At 38.1% G+C, this 13,708-nt stretch overlaps 1 protein-coding gene across 1 annotated transcript in view; it reads left to right on the top strand.

Moving 5' to 3' along the window:
- Window positions 1-13,708, top strand: part of LOC122746633 (olfactory receptor 52B4-like) — a 69,278-nt gene that overhangs the window by 39,670 nt on the left and 15,900 nt on the right. The window lies entirely within an intron of this gene.

Raw genomic sequence — 13,708 nt, 5'->3', positions numbered from 1 at the left:
CATGTATTTCCAGACCCTCTCTGGGGAGAAATAATAGAAAGAAAGAGAAAAGACTTTGGAAGGGAAACATTTGGAGGAAAGCCCCAGCCACTCTCCTCAACGTGTCACTAATTTCCAGCTAGCTTTCCTAGAGACTCTTTTGTGAGATTGGGGGATTCTCTCTTGGTTGAGCTGAAATATCTCACTCTTAGTGGGATAGTTCATTTGTTCTGTGTATTATCAGATATATTCTAATCTAATACAGGAATACATTTATTTTAACAAGCACTTATTGAATGCTTACTGTGTAGAATACACTTGGTTAATCTCTGGGGATATAAATACAAAAGGAAGTCATTCCTCAATCTTGAGAGCTTCCTTGAGGAACTTGCATGCCATTTGGGGATATAAGACACATGGAAGGTATCAGCTTCTAGTCAGATGAAAACAGGGATGTATAGAAACCTGCTTGAACCGGACCCTAACAGCCTCTTGTTGTATTTTCTACCTCTGGATAAATGAGTTTATGCAATATTCACTATTTGTGCTGGTCTTTTATGTAATTTGCATTTGATGTAAAGGAGTCAAATATTAATATTAAATTTTAGGTGTTTATCCCTATTTTAGGAATAGTGACCAGGAAAGAAACTTGAATCTAAGAACAAAATAATTTCCCCTAGACTAGAAATATTTTGAGGTATGGGTCAGATAGATATAATTCTAGTCTAGTTCCCTTTTCTCTGAGGAGAGGAGAGTAGCCAGTCTTGTAGACATTTCATTAGTTCCCTCTAGACCAGAACCTTGGTCCACCTTGGTCTGATCCCACAGGTTCTATTCCTTCCTGCATGTTCCCTTTAGTCCATCTGGACATACACAAAACCTATATGGGCAACATGTTGCACCCTATAGCTAAAACATAATCCCTGCCATATGGCATTTAGTGCCTGTTAAGAATTTATGATAGATATGCAATGACTATCAACCAAATAGAATGATATTAAAGGCACATAAAAGAGGAACAGACAAAGCTAATCCATGTGAAGTCCAAATTGCTATACTTTTACTGATGAGGGATATGGCTGAGGGCTAGTGATAAAGGAAAGCTTTATGGAAAAGGGAGCATTGAACTGGGTTTCAAAATATAAAGAGAATTTAACTGGGAAAGAAGAGAGTGTGAGCAAAGACTTGGAGAATGAACAGTCAAGACTTAGTGGACCTTAGAATATACGAATGGCAGTAACACAAAGTGAGGTTGGAAAGATGGTTCTGAGATCATGAAGTGCCTCTAATGCAGATAAAGCTATATACACTTTATTTGGAAGGCAACATGGAGTCACAGTATTTCTGAGTAGAAGAATTATGTGACTAGATGGGCATATATCAGAGGTTCGTCCAGTAAAAGTATGAAAGCTACCCTGGAGGTAAGAGAGACTCTAAGCAGGAACAGTTCACAGTATATTACTGCAATAGTCTATGTAGGTGGGATTGAAGACATTTATTAGAGTGGAGACTTTACATCAGGATGACAAGACACATGGAAGTATTGTTATGGGGATAGAATGAACAGGACTTATTGGAAATGAGAGGGAAGGAACAAAAGTAACAAAAATAACACTAAGCAGTAGAGCACTTTATAATAAGGCTTGGACCTGGAAGAATCCTTTTGTTAGTGGTTATCTTAATTTGACTTCAGTTACCATCAATACAGAATCTCTGGACTTTTCAAAGGTTTCCTCCAGTCCTGGATATTTCTATCCTGGGATACTCTTTTGGCTAAGAGTAGGAAAGAATAAACATGAGTCAATAAATCCATCCATCAATCGCCAATTATTTATTAAGTGCCTACTAGTGCAGGACACTGAGCTATGTTGTGGGGATACAAATACAATTAATAAAGCAATCCCTACTGGAAAGGAGTTTACATTCTCATAAGAACAGACAAAATATATAAGTACACATATCATATATAGAGAATAAATGTAAAGAAAATAAGCACAAACAAATACAATGTAGTTAAATCCAAGACAGGGCAAAGTCGGCTAGGGACTGTATCAGAAGACCACCTATCTGAGACTATGTGCCACATGAGGAATGTTTAGGTTGCCATAATATGAGAGTAGTAAAAGACCTTTCCTTCTCTACCACTCACTGGAGTTACATGATGCTACTTGGAGAGTCACAGTCAAGAGAATCTTAGTTAGAACCTGTCCTTTCTTTTAACAATAATAAATTTATTTATTTATAATATTCCCCAAGTTACATGTAAAAACAAATTTTCACATTAATTTTTTAAAACTTTGTGTTCCAAATTCTCTTACTCCCTCCCTCCCCAACCTTCCCTAAGAAATCAAACAATTCAATATAAGGTATACATGTGCAGTCATACAAAACATCTCCACATTAGTCAGGTTGTGAAATAAAACAGACAAAATAACTTTAGAAAGAGGTACTAACAAAAAATATACTGCGATCTATATTTAGATATTATTAGTTCTTTCTCTGTAGATAGGTTGCATTTTTCATAAGTCCTTCTGATAGCATCTTGCTCATCATTTCTTTCACAGTTACTATTGCTAACTGTATTACTCTCCATCCTATTTCCTCCCCTTGATATTTACTCTAATTTCTATCTTCTTTCAACCTATCCCTCTTCAAAAGTGTTTTGCTTTTTACTGCCCCCTCCCCCAATCAGTGATCCCTTCCTTCACCTCTCCCCCCTTATCCCCTTCCCCTCTCACGTTCCTGCAGGGCAAGACATATTACTTGAGTGTATTTGTTATTCCCTCTTTGAACCAATTCTGATGAAAGTAAGGCCCACTCACTCCTCCTCTCCTTCCCCATCTTCCCCTCCACTCTATAAGCTTTTTCTTGTTTCTTTTATGTGAGCTACTTTACCCCATTCTACCTCTCTCCCTTTCCCTTTTGTCCAGTGAATTACTCATCCATTAACATTATTTTAAAGATGTCATCATGGGGGAGCTAGGTGACACAGTGGACAAAGCACTAGCCCTGGACCCAGGAGACCCCAAGCCCAAATCTGCCCCCAGCATAAGCGACCCCACCCTACCTGGCTCAACAAAACAAAAAGAAAAACAAAAAAAATCCTTTACAGATATCATCCCTTCATAATCAATTCCTACCCATGCCCTCAGTCTAAGTATGTTCCTTTCAGTTCTCCTAATACTGAGAGAGTTCTTATGAGTTAGAAATATCATCTTCCCATTTAGGATTGTAAACAATTTAACCTTTTAACATATCTCATGATTTCTTTTTCCTGTTTACCTTTTTTCTTTTCTTTTTTTTTTTTTTTTTTAGTGAGGCAATTGGGGTTAAGTGACTTGCGCAGGGTCACACAGCTAGTAAGTGTTAAGTGTCTGAGGCCAGATTTGAACTCAGGTACTCCTGACTCCAGGGCCGGTGCTCTATCCACTGTGCCACCTAGCTGCCCCCTTGTTTACCTTTTTATGCTTCTTTAGGGTCTTATATCTGAAAGTCAAATTTTCTATTCAGTTCAGGTCTTTTCAACAGGAATACCTGAAAGTCCTCTTTTTTCATTGAAGTCTTATTCTTTCCCCTGAAAGATTATAATCAGTTTTCCTGGGTAGGTGATTTGGGGATGTCATTCCAGTTCTTTTGCCCTGCAGAATATCATATTCCATGCATCCTGATCCTTTAATATAGAAGCTGATAGATCTTGTGTTATTCTGACTGTGGCTCCATGGTATTTGAATTATTTCTTTCTAGCTGCTTGCAACATTTTTTCCTTGACCTGGGAGCTCTGGAATTAGGCTATAATATTCCTAGAAGTTTTCATTTTGGGATCTCTTTCAGAAGATGATTGGTGGATTCTTTCAATTTCTATTTTAACTTCTGCTTGTAGAATAAAAGGGCAATTTTCACTGAGAATCTCTTGGAAGATGATGTGTAAGCTATTTTTTTGATCATGGTTTTCAGGTGGTCCAATAATTTTCAAATTATCTCTCCTGGATCTATTTTCCAGGTCAGCGGTTTTTCCGAGGAGACATTTCAAATTTCCCTCAATTTTTTTTATTCATTTGGATTTCCTTTATTGTGTCTTGATTTCTTGTAAAGTCATTAGCTTCTATTTGCTCAATCCTAATTCTTAAGCAATGATATTCTTCAGAGAGCTTTTGTACCTCCTTTTCAATTTGGTTAATTTGCCTTTTCAAGCTTGTAAGGAATTAATTGTGATTTGGGGTTTTCATAACCCCATATTGGTTTCATCATCATCACACTGAAAAGAGGCAAGCTTTAAAAGCCTAAGAGAAGATGGGTGTGTGCTTGAAGAGATTATAGAACAAACAACACAAAGAATATTTATTGAATCAAAGTATCCAAACTAAATACCTAACCCCCACATAGGAGTTCCCCCACGCCCACATGGGCCTGGCCAAATTATAATGAGGACAGCCCAGGGGGTATGTTGAACCAATTAGAGACTCAGACTCAGCATGGCTAAGAACTTCCCTGCCTGTGAGAGAGGAAGGAAGGGGAAGAGAGTACTCAGAGAAGGGAGAGAGAGAGAGAGAGAGAGAGAGAGAGAGAGAGAGAGAGAGAGAGAGAGAGAGAGAGAGAGAGAGAGAGAGCTGCTGGTGGTGGTTGATCTTCGTACCTAACCAGGAGACACTGCAAAGCTGATTCTCCTGAGAACTACAGATTACAGGTTGTGGTGAGTTTGTGTTGTTGAAGTAAGGCTGGCTCGTTAGGCTAGCTGAGCTGGAAACAAGTTTAGGGTTTGAGTTAGTTTTTAAGTAGCTGAGGAAGCAGAGCTTATTCGAGGTACCTGGGGGCCTTTTTACCCTAGAGATTTAGATTCTAATCATCTGAGAAGTGGGTCATATTTTTCCCTTTCTCTATCTCCTTTCTCATTGTCCCTAGATTTATTAGCTTCACTTGTGTTGTAAATTTGTTCCTATTAATAAAACCTGATTTGTTTGTGAAAAAGAGGATGTTAATCTTTCTTATCAGTCTGGGAGAAATAACTAAAAAAACGAGGCAGTTTGGAGGGGAGGAAACTCTGGACCTAGAGTTCCCCCATTATTTTCTGAACCCCAATATTGTGGCAAGCTGCCCAATTAACTCTCCCCATACTAAATTTGGCCTGAATAAGCTGTTGACTTTATTTTCATGACCCTCCCGCATCACTCTGATTTCTCTTTCCATTTTTCCTCTACCTCTCTTACTTTATCTTCAAAGTCCTTTTTAATTTTTTTTTGCAGGGCAATGAGGGTTAAATGACTTGCCCAGGGTCACACAGCTAGTTAAGTGTCAAGTGTCTGAGGCTGGATTTGAACTCAGGTCCTCCTGATTCCAAGGCCAGTGCTTTATCCACTGTGCCACCTAGCTGCCCCCAAAGTCCTTTTTGAGCACTTCCATGGACTGAGACCAATTCATATTTTTCTTGGAAGCTTTGGATATAAAGAGCTTTCACTTTGTTATTTTCTTCTGAGGGTGTATTTTGATCTACCTTGTGTTAAGGGCTAAAATTCTAGCTAAACTGTCTAAAATATCTAATGAGTGGTCGCCAATAAATTGTAAGCTTTAGCAAGAGTTAGACTTTTAAGCATTTATTAAGGAGAATAAGAATTTGATAAAGAGAAAGAGAAAGGCCTAGATTCCTATCTATTAAAGGGAGAGCACATTTCTAGCTCCGCTCTCCACTAGAGTCCCAAGGCCAGAGCCCGAGACAGAGCACCAGTCTCTTCCTTCTTCCTCCCACTACCCAACGTCACTTCCTCACGCCAAAGAAAAGACTCCTGGTCTTGCCCTCAAAGACCTTCACTTCATGGACAGAACTCTTCTACAGTAAATCTCCAGCAGGTGGCGTCATTCCAATCGTTACACTTGTCACTAAAAAATCTTTTGATGGTCCACAGTTTTTTCTGCCTGCTCATTATCCTAGTTTATTTCTTGACTTTTAACTCCTTCTCAACATGGAGCCCTGCTTCCAGAATGCACTGTACAAAGCTTCAGGGGGTCCCAGGTGGTATGATTTAAGGAAAGGCACGTTCTCAGACTGCCTGGCCTATAAGTAACCACAAGCCTGCTTGCTCTTTAACCTGGAAGCAGAAATCTGGTTTACTATGGTTGCAGGCTTGGTGTGCCTGTGCCCTTTCCCTACTGGGTTCCTGCCCCTCAAGTCTGCTTCCTGGGCAACACCACAATGCTCTACCTCAACTCCAACAGAGACCCCTGATATCTCCCTGGCCAACCTCTGGACCCCCTCACTGGTCCTTGAACTGAATTCCATAAATAGCCACTGTTACTGATGATTCCAAGGCTTTGGAGGTGTGGCCTGTCTGTGGCTGGATCACAGCTGCACTCTCCTCTCATCCCAGTACAGCCGACCTTCCCTGCCACCCTTTTAAACCATCTTTGCCTGGAAAATGATCTTGCTTTGTTCTTTTGTGGATTCAGCTGCTCCAGGAATTGTCATATGGCATTATTTGGAGATATGAGAATGGATTGCGGGAGCTCCTAAAGTTACAGCCTTTCCTCCACCATCTTAGCTCTGCCCCTCTGTCCTTTCTTTTAAATGGAATCTATTGACTCCATTTCTGTAGTCAATGGAAAGATGTCTTTTTTAGAGTAGTGGCCCATTATCCCTGAATCACATATATCCAACAACTGGCACAAAAGCTCTCACATAATTAACTAGAACCTGGAAGGCCATCTTTAAGCCTTTGTTACATATACATTCATCTACTACCTCAAAACATTTGTTAATCTCTTTTCCTCTCTTTTCTCTTTATCAGTACTTAATTGAAGCCACTGGTATAACACACCTAAACTGTTGTAATGGTATGCTAAGAGTTTTTACCTCTTCTACTCTCCTTTTCAAGAGATCTTTCATGCTGTTGCCAGAATTATCCTTCTTATAAGCAGATCAGGTGAAAAGTCAACATTGTCTCCTTATTGAATGAATGAAAGAATGAATTTATTTTAAAAAGTACTTTTATTGGAAGACTACCTATTCATACCCTTTGACCATTTATCAATTGGGGAATGACTCTATAAATTTTACTAAGTTCTTTATATATTTGAGATATGAGACCTTTATCAGAAATCATCTACAAAATTTCCCACAAATTTTCTTCTTTCCTTCTGATCTTGGCTACATTTGTTTTATTTGTACAAAAACCTTTAAATTTAATATAATTGAAATTATCCATTTTATACCTCTCTTTACTCTTTCTTTTTTATTCATAAATTGTTCACCTATCTGTAAATCTGATACAGAATATGTTCTATGCTTTTCAAACTTTCTTGTAATGGCTCTATATCTAGGTCATGTATCCATTTATAAGAAATGATGAACTTGATGATCTTAGAAAAACATATATAGACTTGCACAAAATAATGAAGAGTGAAATGAGCAGAATCAAGAGAACATTGTATTCAGTAATAGCAATATTGTTTTAAGAACAACTTTGAGCAAATAAGTCATTTTCACTATAATAAACAACTAAATTCACTACAAAGGACATATGAAGGAAGATGCTATCTGTATCCAGAGGAAAAAACTGATAAATAGAAGTATGTGTAAAATAAGTTTACATATATATCTCTGTGTGTGTGTGTGTGTGTCTAATGGTAGCTATCTCTAGGATAGGAGGAGAGAGAAGAAAAAAAAGAAATTTACATAACTTTATCATATATTTAAAAGGAATAGTAAGTTATACATAATCAGCTCACAGTTTCATGTGCAATCTTTTAAAAATTATTATACTATATTATGAAAATGCTTATTTTATTCCATAAATTAAAAATTAAACACAATTAAAAATAATAAAATGAGCTGAAGAAAGGGGGCACTTATTGAGTGCTTGCTTACTATGTGGAATGCACTGAACTAATCTGTGCGGATACAAATGGAAAAGTCAGTTCCTTATCCTGAGAGAGATTCCTTGAAAAACTTATATGCCAATTGTGGATAAAAAAGTACCATGGAAAGTACCAGCTTCTAGTCAGACAGAAACAGGGATGTGCTGGAACCTGCTTGGAACTCCTTAGAGCCTATTGTTAAAGGAAATCAGCAAATACTACAAATCAGAGTTTGATTTATTGTTCTGTTGGTTGTTAAGATGTAAAAAACGTGATAGGGAAAATGTCAAAATTGCAGATCAAACTTAACTGTGTGTCAGTAGCGCATTCACCCTTGTCATTTCCCACCCCCAAGCTGGATTTTAAACATTCACCAACATACCCCTGGATAGAAAAGTCTATAGTTTTTATTTTTAGGATACAGCTGTAAAGTAATGAATCTTCTTTGATATCATTTCCATTACCTTTCAAGGAAAGTTCAAACTCCTCTGCCTTATGTCCAAGGTGCCTCCACAACTCTATATCACCTTACTTTTCCATCCATATTACATATATCTCCATTTCATGTATTTGGCATTATGACAAAATCAGATTACTCCCTGTCCTTTGAAAATACTTATGATGGGGCAGTTAGGTGGCACAGTGGATAGAGCACCGGCCCTGGAGTCAGGAGGACCTGAGTTCAAATCCAGCCTCAGACACTTAATACTTGCTAGCTGTGTGACCCTGGGCAAGTCACTTAACCCCAATTGCCTTATTAAAAAAAACACCAACCAAACAACAACAACAACAACAACAACAAAACCATATGATACTCTCATTCTAGTTTACAGATTTACCTTATTTCAGGCTCTTCCATGGGCCAGATGTGGCCACATTTCCTTTCTTTCCTATTCAATTGCTAACTATCTTTTAAAATCAAATAAAAGTTCACCTCTTTCAGGAAATTTTTCCTAAACCTTTAAGATCTTTCCCCTTCAGATCTAGTAGCACTTTGTGGCCTTTTGATATACTAACTAACTAAGCTGACATTTATAGAAAAAAGCTCTTTAAAAATTTTATATAATTTGATCCTCACATTGAACCTAGGAGTTTGGTACTATTATCTTAATTTTATAGATGAAGAAACTGAGGTTTAAGAGAGATTTAGTGATTTGCTTGGGAACATATAGCCAGAAAGTGTGTGAAGCAGAATTAGAACTCATATCTCCCTTACTCCAGGTCCAGTGCCCTATCCATCCATTGCACCAACTGGTTGCCTAAATATTATCTACCTATATGATATATTGTACATTATGGTTCTCAGTTGGTTAATTATTCCCCTATAGGACTATGGATGTTATAAAGTCAGGGACTCTGTCTTACCTAAATGTTGTATTTTCCTCAATGCTTAACATACTCTTCTGCAAATAGTAGGCACTCAATATGTATTTACTTCTATGGGACCTGTTCCACTGACTGTACTACTCAATGCCATGTTTACTCTACATCCCTTGGATCTGATAGGGAAGCTTTTGCCTTATTTCAGTTTCAGACCTCTGCCACTTCCTGGAATGTGATTTTTCAAACCACTAGGCCTATTCCCTCCACTTCCCTCCCACCAGTACTTGGATTCAGCCCTTGGATTCCTTGACTCAGATAGGTCAATTTTCACCTTATCTTGCCAAGGTCAAGCCTGAATGGGTCTTCACAGCACTTCTTGGAGAACTCCACCATGCACCAGAGAACCTACCATCACTCCTTTCCATCTTCCCTTTTTATATTGTCTTCTCTCATTGGAATATAAACTTCTTGAGGGCAGGGACCATCTTGTTTCTTTGTATTCTTATCCCCCAACCAATTCTATGTGCATAGTAATAACCATTCAATAAATATTCTAACTTTCTGTCTGTGTATCTGTTCTTAGTCTCTGAGTTTTCTTGGTTTGCTGGTTTCTGATATCTAATTACATCTTCACAGGCATTGCTCCTATAGCAAATGCCTTTCTTTGCTCCCATTTGCCTCTTTCTCTCCTAGCCCCTCCTTGACATACTCTAGGATTCCTGGAGTACATTTTTGGTGATTTATTTACAAGGCAAAAAAGGAATGCACAAATTCACAGGCAAGCTAATAAGGTAAAGTAATTGAGATCTTATGTAAAAAATATTACACAGACCTACAATGAGTGGCAACAAAAGTTTTTAAACATTGTCCTAGGGAAATATAGTATAGTGTACTGAAAAAGGCAAAGAACAACAACAAAAACTTATCTTCAAAGATGTAAATACTCCCTATACCTCCATTCCCTCATTTGTAAGATGAGAACAATGATGTTTGCACCCCTACCTACTTGATGGGGTTGTTGGGTGGAGAATGTTTTATACACTTTAAATCACTATAAATACAACTAGTGAAAGGGATATATAAGTTCTATTAGCCCATTCTGCCATATGGCCCTCTTTAGGTAAGAGAATGTCTGCCAGTACATCTTGCTTTCTTTGTGATTCTTTTTTTTTTTGTGAGGCAACTGGGGTCAAGTGACTTGCCCAGAGTCACACAGCCAGCAAGTGTGAAGGGTCTGAGGCCGGATTTGAACTCAGGCACTCCTGAATCCAGGGCCGGCGCTCTATCCACTGTGCCATCTAGCTGCCCTTCTTTGTGATTCTTGATGACAATGATGTCTTCCCTTTGGAATACACTCAATTCAGTTCTTATATTTGCTTACCTGGGGCCTCTATGTTAATCACATAAATTGATCCAGTCCGCATACCATGTTTAGATATTCATGAAACCTTATGATATAGCATGGGGTATGGGAAGGTGAGTAAGAAATGTACTACTAAAATTACTTGAAAATACTTAGCCAACTGCTAATTCTTTCCCCTCCCCAAAAGGGAAAACTAAGGAAATAAATAAGTATTCCAATCACCCTCGAAATATTAGTCTTCAATCTGAAATGCAGAATACACCAAAAGTTTCTGACACCATGACTCAAATCAAAAAAAAAAAAAGATGACTTCCGAAAGACACCCCTTATTTATGGAGATGTACATGAATGAAGAATGTAAGAAGGATAGAGAGATATACACAAAGAGACAAAAATAGACAGAGATAGAGAGAAACAGTGACAGAAGGACAGAAATGGAGGCAGAGAAAGGAAAAATAAAAGTTAAGAGAGACCTAAATTTAAATAGATCCTCCCCTGTGGGAGGCTCCTAAGATTCTGTGTTCCCTCATGCCAAACATGACCCCTGGGACTTGTAAAGAACAGAATAAACTATCTTGTTGCTCTCATCCCTTTTACTCTAGTGTCTCCATAGTCAGCAGGCATGTTTTTCCCATAGAGGTCACCACTTGAGGCACCTGAAACTGGTAAGTTGGTTAGTCAGGTATCTTGGATAGGGTGTGAGAAGAAGACATAGTAGTTATGGATGACATAGGGGCTTGTTCAGGGATAAATAGCAAGGCAAATTTATAAGGACCTAACAGGAAATTTAAGACTTGAAGTGTTTTTTTGTATCATACATTTTAGACATGGAAAGGAACTTGGAGACCACTGACAACAACCCACTTATTTTACAGGTAAGAAAACTGAAGCTGAAAGAGGTTAAATGACTTGCTCGTAGTTGTAAAGTAGGCAAATGTATGAAGTAGGATGTCAACCCAGTTCTGGTCCTGAATATAAAATCTTTTTTTTTTCCTTTTTTTTTCAGGGCAATGAGGGTTAAGTGACTTGCCCAGGGTCACACAGCTTGTAAGTGTCAAGCATCTGAGGCTGGATTTGAACTCAGGTCCTCCTGAATCCAGGGCCAGTGCCTTATGCACTGTACCACCTAGCTGCCCCCTTGAATACAAATTCAATTCCATAACACCACAATTCTTATTGTGGTTATACTGAGCAAAGGGAAAAAAAAGATAGATTCATTGTGGTCTCACAGCAGAGACTGAAGATTTGTTCTTTGAGGGCAGTATAAGAAGATCACTGCTCTTTGAATGACTTCAGGGAGGAAGGTATCCTTTTTTACATTTGGCCTTGGGTGCTTCTATCATACAAAGAATTAAAAATGATCTGGTCCTTAACATGGGTCCTTAAAGCCAAACAGAGATTTCCCCTTCATTAATTTCTCCTATGACCCTTTCAAATTATCAGCTCATAAGTCAGCAATTTTGAATTATAATCTTTCCTAACATCTAAAATCTCTTATGACACAGGCTATGTTGTCTGTATGTTATGCTAACATTAAGTCAGAGTGTTTGGCACAGGAAATAGTCTGTATTTTCCATTTCAACTCTGTTTTACCCCTATGCCATTTAGACTATCTCTCAATGCCCACTTTTTGAGAAAAATGTAGTCATTTCTGGCTACTGGCAAGAATAACCCTCAGATGCAAGTGACTCCTATATATCTGGATAGATTGCTGACTTGGTTCCTTTCTTTATCCTTTTGGTGTCTTGACTAATGCAGCTAGGTGTCACCATGGTTAGAGAGTTGAACTAGTAAGTGGGAAGATCTGAGTTAGAATCCTGCCTTAGACATTTCTTAGCCATGTGACCCTGAGGAGATCAGTTAATTTTCCTCTTGAAACCTCAGTTTCCTTATCCACAAAATGGGAAAAGTAATAGTTTATGATCCACTACAATCACCAATTATTTTTCAAAGGTTCTACCTCCTAGTCAGTCCTATACTTCGATAGCCATCCTATATTTCTAAATTTGACTTTCTGCACTTAAGTGAAACATTTTCCATTTTACCAATAAAATTTCATTTCATTAGGCTTGGTTCCACATTTTAGGCTGCTAAGATCTTTATTTAAAAAATTTTGCTTCTGATACATCTTGTTTGCTAAAGCTGTCATCTATACATTTATACAAGTCATTGATAAAAATGTATCTAACAGTGCTCTGTTTGCTTATATTTTTAACCTCCAGTTGATAGCCCCATTCTGGGTGCATAGTAATAAGCATTTAATAAATATTCTATCTTTCTGTCTGTATGTCTGCCTTTTCTGTGTTCTAAGTCTCTAAGTTTTCTTGGTTTGGTGGTTTCAAAGTAGCATTGCATCTGCTACCCAATTACGTCTTCTCAGTTATTGCTGTCATAGCAAATGCGTTTCTTTGTTCCCATATGCCTATTCCTCTCCTAGCCCTTCTTTGACATACTCTGGAGTACATTTTCCTTGATTAAAATTTTAAACAATGGGGCAAGAAAATATCCTGGTTGAAGAGTTTGTTATATATCCACTTTGAGCAAAGAGACAAATAAACCACATATATGTGTTTTGGGCGATGTTCTCCTGAAGGGAAATATTCTTGGCATTTAACAGTCATACTGAAAATATAACAGTCTCACAAATCATTTAGAACTGACTCCACTGGCTATATGCATAATAATCTTCTCTTTAAGAAAATGCACTGTCCAATAACTCCTCTTCTCTTTCAAGATAGGCAGAATTTGAACCTCTCAAATGTAGGGCTGCCAGTGAGGGAATTCATAAACTGGTCCCGCACAGAAATTCCCCCTCTCTCTATAAGCCTGGAATTCAGTAATTCCAGCTATTTGGTGATGTGTTTCCATTTCTTTGTAGTCAAATGGTTGAAACCACATGCTACTTCTATATACCTCTGTCACAGGTTCTCCTGCATGGGATCCAGGCACTCAATGGGCAGGAAATCAGGATCCAGATACTCTCTATACCCCACCACTGACCCTTCTGTTGTCTTCTCTTGGTCAGAAAGGCAATCAAATTTGGGACTGGGTGGTCAGCCCCTGGTTGACTTTGGCCCCAAGGAACAAAGTCCATTCTTATGACTCTAATCTCTTAGTTGTTATCAGAGAATGGAAAAGGGGGTCAAAGGGGTCATTTAGTCTGTGGTTTCATTTTTATAGATTCTACACAAATAAGTA

This window comes from Dromiciops gliroides, chromosome 3 (assembly GCF_019393635.1).
Source record: "Dromiciops gliroides isolate mDroGli1 chromosome 3, mDroGli1.pri, whole genome shotgun sequence".
NCBI lineage: Eukaryota > Metazoa > Chordata > Mammalia > Microbiotheria > Microbiotheriidae > Dromiciops > Dromiciops gliroides.
This window is presented reverse-complemented; position numbering and strand designations above follow the sequence as displayed.